Here is an 8,180-nt window from a genome sequence, read left to right as displayed (position 1 = left end):
TCCCACAAACATTTACATGTCTAGAGGGAAAAGAGCATTGTGCTATAAGCCTAGCTGGTGGGCAGAGCTATTGACAGAAATTCATAAACACTTGCACAATACTGCAAGAAAACAGCTGACCCAGAAAAAGAGCTTGTCCAATTGGTGGGAAGATTTCTTCCAACAGAAGATTTATTTTCTGCTGGAAAGTTTCAGATGAAAGTTTCAGTTCCCCCCATACAGAATGTTTTTTTTTTCCAGTAAAAAAACCTAATATCACAACTGATCTATGTAATAGACAGAAGCAAGCAAAACAAGCCCATCATCTGTCTTCAGTTAAAGGCCCAAACTTTCTGAAGTCTGAAGCATTTGTAGCTATTAAAGCAACTGCCCTCTTCAGTGTTTTCAAACAGCTACTGCAGCCACTCTTATTCAATAACACCTTTTCCCTTAACAAAAGCAAGAGGAAAAAATAATGGAAGTGAATAGAAGATATATGATATATAATCTGAACATTTTTAAGTACTTTATTAAATCATTAATCTTTAACCTTCACAAACTTAGTGACAACATACAGTGATATTTGATAGAGACAACTGTTCTTTCATGCTCACACAGCAGCATTATTTATAGTACTAGGACACCTCTGAACAACAAAGGAGAATGAGAGTTAGCAATGAAAGATTCATTGTAACATAAGCAATAAATCAGAGAGCACTGAATTGTTGAATGCTAAAGAAAAGGAAGCTACCTGAAAATAAGATTGTGATTCAGCAAAAATCTTTTAAAATGTGTTTAGTGCTAAGCACATATTTGTTTCTTACTGAAGTCAGTGAAATTTAAGCATTGATTCAGCATTAAGTATGTTCTTAACTGCTCTGCTGAATCAGGATATAAATGAGGATGACATTTCTGATGATTTCCATCCAAGTCAACAGGAAAAATAAGGTTTTCAGTGAAATTCATAAAGCCATCAAATATATATGCACATCTAAGTTGATAACAACAAATATCACTGACAGAATAAACTCTATTAGCATTCATTTTAGATTGGATTAGTAGCATTTCTGCAAGCATTCATTTTTCACTTTCCACTAAAGTGCTTTTGTTCACAAAAAAATTGCTTCAGGAGGCATAAATATATCTAGGAGTTGTTACAGGTAAACCTTTCTCCTTTACTCATCATTTTCACGTGGTGCTAGAGCAATAATCCAATAAACTCAAGAATAAACCATTGAATTCATATCTTTGGTCTCTACCTTTACAGATTCCCCATGGTTTTCATACATGTGGGATTCCTTAATATGTATATGTTTGTGTGCATATGGATGCCTGTGTGTGTATTCTCTTAACTGGCAATTTCAACATTTAGCTAAATAAATCTCCATATTTATCACTTTCTCTAAAAAAGTCCTGGTCATCAAGGCATTAGGATCTGGCCTTTCCAATATTTAGCGTAATTATTTTATTCGAATAATTATTTTTCACTCATTTAAAAAAAACTTAAAATAAAAATGATCAAAGGCTCGGGAAAATTGGCCTATGAGATGTGAAAGAACAGTTATTCAGGAGAGGAAACAAGTGGAGAAAGATCACAGAATCACAGAATCACAGAATGGTTGAAGTTGGAAGGGACCTCTGGAGATCATCTCGTCGAACCTCCCTGCACAAGCAGGGTCACCTAGAGCACATTGCCCAGGATTGTGTCCAGGTAACTTTTGAACATCTCCAAGGAAGGAGACTCCACAATCTCTGGGCAACCTATTCCAGTGCTCAGTCACCCTCACCCAGAAGTTTTTCCTCATGGTCAGATGGACCTTCCTGTGTTTCAGTTTGTGCCTGTTGCCTCTTGTCCTGTCGCTGGGCACTGCTGAGAAGAGTCTGGCCTCATCCTCTCGACATCCCCCCTTCAGATACTTGTAAATGTTGATGAGATCGCCTCTCAGTCTTTTCTTTTACAAGATATGGAAACAGTCTTCAAAAATATCAACATGTGATGGGACAAGACATGATGGGCAAAAATTGCAAAAATGATTTTAAGGTGGCCATTAGGAATGAAAAAAAATCTAATTGCAAGGTAAGGGAAGCTCAGAGATAGGTTGTTTGGGGAGGCAGTGGAAGCCCATCCTGGGGGCTTTCTAGTTTGGTTAGAGAAGCATCCATCAAACAAGTTTTAGGTATAAATTTGTCTTGCCATGGGAGGAGGAGACAGATCTCTTGAGGCGCTGTCCATTTGCACTTTTTTCTGATTCGAGGGGGAAATCTGAGTAGAAAGTATTAGAGAAAAGGGGAATTGTAACTGTAATCCATGTCAGAGTGCAGAGTCAGGTACAACATTGCTCTTGTACAGCTGTGGCACTCCATGGTGCATGTGTCACATTTTATCACCTCAACAGTAGGATTCAGCTGCCTAAATATAGTTTTCTGGAGCCATTTTAGACACGCTAGCATCTACTAAACACGTCATGGGGCTGACCCAGCTGAGACAGCTTTCTCACTGATAACTTGAAGGAAGTCTGAAGCCAACAGGTAATTTGCGTTTACTTATATAAATGCAAGTGTTCCTGCTCTCCCTTAGTGGAAATTTTCTCTTTACTTAAAAGAGACCATGACTAGTCTTCAAATGTGCTTGTTCTGCATCACTATTGATGACTGAATTACTTAATGGCAAATATATTGAGTACCTCCTCAGTAGAAACAAACCCTGCAAATCATCAACTTTGTGCATAGATTGCAATGGCCCTGAAGTGGTTGTTTTTGGAGCCCATTTAGGACCATAGACTTCATTTCCATTTTCATTTATACTCATGCTTTGATTTAGCAAAACTAGATATTGCTATTGGTCTTTGGTGATCTAAGTTAATGTGTCTGACTGTGGGAATCAATCTTTGATTCAAACTGAGAGCATCCTCTTTCATTAAATTAGTGTCAGCTTGGGTCTATTACAGTATGACAGTGACTTGGTAATGAAAACCATTTGGCTCACACTCTTTCTTTAAATAAAAAGAATCCAAGCAGCTGCAGAGGTCAATATCAAAGTGATGAGTCATGAAATGAGAGTTTCAAACTAAGTTATATAATGAATGTGAGCATATAGCCTTCTTTGCACAGAAATAAAGCAGAAGCTTGTGAAATAAGCAAGAAATGACTAGAAAAAAGCTGTTTTCTGGTCCTTCATAAAAGTTGCTGGTCTTTTTCAGTTTGAAGACCTTATAAAAGTTTTCCAGGGAAGCTATATGTCCTCTGCAGTGAATTTAGGCTTTTGTTGATAGGTCTGTTTTTTCTATGTACTCCCACTAATTCCTTAGAAACCACAGACATATGTGAATTCTCTGAATCCAGTGAAATTTAAAAGGGAATAATAATCATGTTCTTTGCAAGCATGCCTGTAAACAATTGTAATTTCCTTGTTGTTCTGCTTGTGATTAGGGAAAGTAGGTCCTGCTTTGTTTAAAAAATCTAAAATGAACAATCTTCTCCCCTCAAAGACATGACCCCAAGAGATGCATCAAGATGTGTATCTCAGCAGAAATAGGCTCCAAGTAAGGTTTCTGCAGACTGCTTTTCCAATGTTTTCATACTAAATGCTTTTCAGAAGGGTTTTAGGCTACCATTCCAATATCCACTGAAGTCAATGATACTGATATCATCGAGGAGTTGATATTGATATTTTTTCAGTGAGAAAGAAAGACCAAGTGGCAGATTCAGTGTGTTTTCAGTTTCCTGTGAAAAAAAGCTAAAAACAAAAAAATACTGGACAATTTCGCATATCTACTCTATGCTAGGTATTTCTGTAGCTAACTCATTGCAGCTGCAATTAGAACTAACCTAATTTTAAAATTATTTCAGCAAAATTTGCTTAATTTAGTGCAGAAATGATCATTAGCAAGACATCTCCAACAAAAGCTGTCAGTATCTTCCAGCATGCCTTAGTCTAGTAAAAATGGTTTTCAAACCTTTTCAATTTGCTGGTGTTGAAAAACTTTTCAGTGGTGTTGCCAACCACTGTAGTGTAAGCTGAAGCCTGAGAGTCCACAAGTAAGTTTAGTTTTCATTGTTATCGTATGTGAGCTCCTTGGAAATTACCCAGGGACCTTTGAGGTCTTCAAAGACCTGCTGAAAGCTGCTGGCCTGCATGGGCATTTCTCAAGACTTGCTGCAGTTCCTCCACCATCCACCCTGTACTTCTATGATTGTATGGCTGCCATCACTTTGCCATCAGGGCAAAGCTTAGTCACTTGTTACGCTCTTAAATATTACAGAGGTAGCTGAAGTCAAAGTAATTGGCAAGTAGTGGGCTGATAAGCACCCGCTCATTACCCATTCCCCCCTCTTTGGGCTTTATCACTTTTCAAGAAAAATCTGTAGGGTTTTGGCCACCAGTGCCTGGAACATGGTCTGCAACTTTGGAAACAATCCAATGCAGCGTTCAGAAGGCCTTGTGCAATGATGAGAAAAGTCCATAGTTTGAGTACCAGACATGATCTTTCCACCAGCTGGTGCTTTGCTCAGTTCATTACTCCGATGGTATAGAATGATGTAAAACACTACCAGGACTGCATTGTATCTATTTTTAAATGCTTTGAACAGCTGCACAAAACAACATACTGCGAACACAAGACAATGAGATTTGCTGTATCCTCATCTGGAGCTTTTAACTACTCATTTATTATTAATGCCAACCTGTAAAAATGAGCTGTGTTTGCAGTCCTAAAGGGATTGAAATTATTTAGATGAAGTGACACAGTCCTCAGCAGTTGACCTTCCTGCAAGAAGGGCATATCTGATGCATTCTGATTTTAGTATTTTATTTTTCAGTATGAAAATGATATCACAATTCTCTCCAGCTACATCTCTAGACACATTTTCACATGTGGTTCCATTTTATTTACTGTCAAGACTTATGTATATATTTGGCTTTTTTTTTAACCTAGAAGCAGCGCAGAAGTATTAGAGATCATACAGAAGTATGTCATTTTTAAGAGTGAATGTTGTTGATAGCAAAAATACGGTGGGACATTGACCCTCGTTTATTGAATTTCTCTGTCTTGCAGTGAAGGAGAGCACTTTCCTTCCCGCTTCGCCTCCCTGCCCCCCACTTCCCTCCGTAGGGAGCCACTTCAAACTCACTCAATTTGGAGTTTTTCCACTCACCTCTTGCATCAGAATCTAAATGGAACAAACCTCCAGGTTCATATCCAAGCCATAAACTCTACTCTTAAACCATCCATCTTTCAATCTGTGTTTTACACTACAGCAAATAATTTTCATAACCACCTCCTTTCCTCTCTGTCAAAAAAAAAAAAAAGCTAATTAAATTTATGGCACCATTTTCCTTTTAAGCAAACTGCCCCATTCTTCTTCTGGGTCTTCTCATAGGTAGGGTTTGGAGACTTTTTTGGTTTGCTCTTTCTTATCAACATCTCTTGGCAGATCTGTAATATTGGCAGATCTGTAATAAAACCATGAATTTTCTTCTAACACCAAACAAAACTTAAAGGGCCTACTGAAGTGTTTGGAAATCTCCCATCAACTTCAGTAGGGTGACAATTTCATCTTCCAGGAGGAAACAAGCAGTTGTGCTAGTATTGGCTTGTATCCATGACCAATCCAAACTTCTACACATAGATATACTTCTGCATGTCTCCATATATCGTATTTTAACTTAAAACTGTAACAGGCACTAGTCAAAGAAATATTAATTTCCCTTGCCAAAAATCAAACAAAATGAACATTTAATTCATTATTTGGAGTGGTTATTTAAAATCGCTTAAGGTATTGTCTATAGTAATAACTAAATATTGCTTCCTTTTCTGCATGAGCAAATTCAAAACCGTGCATGTCACAGCTTCCCCTTTCTACCTTCACTTAGCACAACTACTGCATAGTAATAACATATTGCATTCCCTGATTCTACCGGGAATTTATCTTCCTGCACTTGGACAGCTGTAGAAGCCATCCTTATTGACTGTCCTGCTGCCTCACTTTCTCTCGTAAGGGTGATCTCATGGTCTGGAGACCCCTAAAGAAAGACACTGATATACAACTATCACTGTACTGATGCCGATTATCCTTAGTGTGTGTACATCCCACACTGAAACTGAAATTGTTTTCTTCCATCTTGGTATGGATATCACAAAGTCCTAACTTCTAACCCTCACCCTGCTGTAATACCATTATTATACAGTTGCTAGTCGCCAGAGATAGTTTTTCACATGAGCCATATAGGTAGGCAGGTGCAGTATGTTGAATCTGGGGAAAGACAACTTTAGTGGCATTTTGGTTTTCCCAGAACTCACAGCAATGGTATAAGCTGCAGAGATCTTCATCAAAGTCTTTTCATTCACCATGAAACACAGCAACAATGTTGTTATGTCACCAGTTTATTTTCTAGTTTTCTGTCATGGTGCAATTGCTGTCAAAATAAGCCATCATCCAATCGCAAATTATCACATACTGGTAATAAAAGTTTCTTTGACTATTTTACAGTATTTCTTGAATTGTTTTAATTTTGCAATACATTTTCTATTCCTGACAGTTGTTCTGTGCCCCTCTTTGCTGCCAGTGTATGACTTCTCATACTTCTGTTTCTCAAAGAACAAGATATGGTGTTAGCCATCTTCCATTTTCCTATTTTGTTCTCATTTCTTTTTTTAAAAGTCAGAGAGAGAGAGCATAATGAAAACAGTATTGACAGAATAAGGCATTGTATTTTCAAAGAAGAACTGCATTTCTGCTGTTATTTTAAAAGACAACTAGCCATCATTTTAAAAATCAATCTAAATCTAACATTGTGAAGCACTGTCTTTTCAGTTGTCTTCCTCATCTGTTCTTTTTAACAAGTTTATTTAGTGGCTTAGAATTGGAAAGCAATTTTGAGGTAAAAATACATAGCAATAGCCTCCTATTGCTAAAATGTCCTAAAAAAAGAAAACTGACCCACATGGATTCAGTTTAATCACATCATATTCTCAGCATTTTTTCAAATAACAGCTTGTTCCAACAGCTGTGTTAAGAACACATTCAAGGAACTGTCCATCTCTACTTTGAGCATTTTACTATTACATCAGTTTTGGAGGCTTTTTACTTTCCCATTCTGTTTGCTTTCCCTTTCTCACTGTATTCTTGGTTCACCTAGGAAAAAAAATATAAACATTTTTTTAACTAGAGTTTCAAAACTCTTATCCTGTTCCTGTTATTTTATCTGCTGATAGTTTTCATTAAGTCAAGCCCCCAGAAGTTATTTGCAAATACTCATTCCAAGTACAAAAGCTCTCAAATTTCTAAGTTAAACTGATATACCCAGTTTATTTTGGGGTAAGCCATGCAAAATTCAGAAAATTCTGAGAATTCAATGTATCAGATTGAATCGTCAGATTTCTACTTTCTTAAGTGTTTTGCTCATTTCTACTTCTAATAGGTGGTAAGGTTTTTAAAGGAATAACAGGAAAAAAATGCTTTTTTTTTTCCACCAGAAAACTTCCACTGAGCAACCTTGGCATTATAAATTTGGCCCAATGTAACCTTGGAATTACACTCCTTATCTGTGTAAAAGTTGATCTTCTCATGAAGTCTTTTAGGCATATGAAAAGCATTTATGTTGCACCATCTTGTCATGCAAATTTAGTTTAGCTGAGTCTAACTGAAACAATGTTTTACTAAACCGTTACTTAGTTTTCTTGTTTTGTAAATCAAACACAAAATGAATGTTTCCTCATTATTCACTTCTTCCCCATTTTGTCCAAATTCACAGAAATAAGCTAATCAATCAATAGGTTATCTGTATGTTCATACCAGGGGATGAGAAGAAATACACGTTTTGCACTCTTTGCTACATTTCAACTCCAGTTTTCCTCTTTTTGCTTGCAGGTCTCGTAAACAGTTTTCAAAAGTTTTCAAAAACAAGGGCTACTTGAGAGCCAAGGTAACTCTTCTCTTCTGAAGCTTTTTGGGTAATTGTTTTCCTGTCCATTCATTTAAAATTCCCATCATGGAAGCCATCAGCTGCTGAAATATTTTGTTAATACTTAAAACTTTTGAATGTAATAGCCTCTTTTGTGCAAGGGTACAGATTTTTCATACAGCCAGAAATGTGACGCTGAACCAATCTGAAGTGAGAGACGTAACACATTCATCCTTTCAAATAGCGCTTTCCCACCAACAGCAGAGAAACAGAAGTGCACATATTCTTCCTCCAAGGG

General features: G+C 37.1%; 1 long non-coding RNA gene across 3 annotated transcripts in view; it reads right to left on the bottom strand.

The window, feature by feature from the left end:
• Positions 1-517: 517 nt before the first annotated feature.
• Positions 518-8,180, bottom strand: part of LOC138066177 (uncharacterized) — a 42,656-nt gene continuing 34,993 nt past the window's right edge. For 2 of the 3 annotated variants that reach the window (XR_011139416.1, XR_011139417.1), the window contains one exon: positions 518-2,242. This is a non-coding gene — a long non-coding RNA (uncharacterized lncRNA). Of the gene's footprint in view, positions 2,243-6,788; positions 7,114-8,180 lie in introns of those variants that run through there. The other variant, XR_011139418.1, reaches the window with a different exon arrangement.

The sequence above is a fragment of the Struthio camelus genome, chromosome 2 (assembly GCF_040807025.1).
Source record: "Struthio camelus isolate bStrCam1 chromosome 2, bStrCam1.hap1, whole genome shotgun sequence".
In the NCBI taxonomy this organism is placed as follows: domain Eukaryota; kingdom Metazoa; phylum Chordata; class Aves; order Struthioniformes; family Struthionidae; genus Struthio; species Struthio camelus.
The sequence above is the reverse complement of the archived record's forward strand: the minus strand, read 5'-3'. Positions and strand labels throughout refer to the sequence as shown.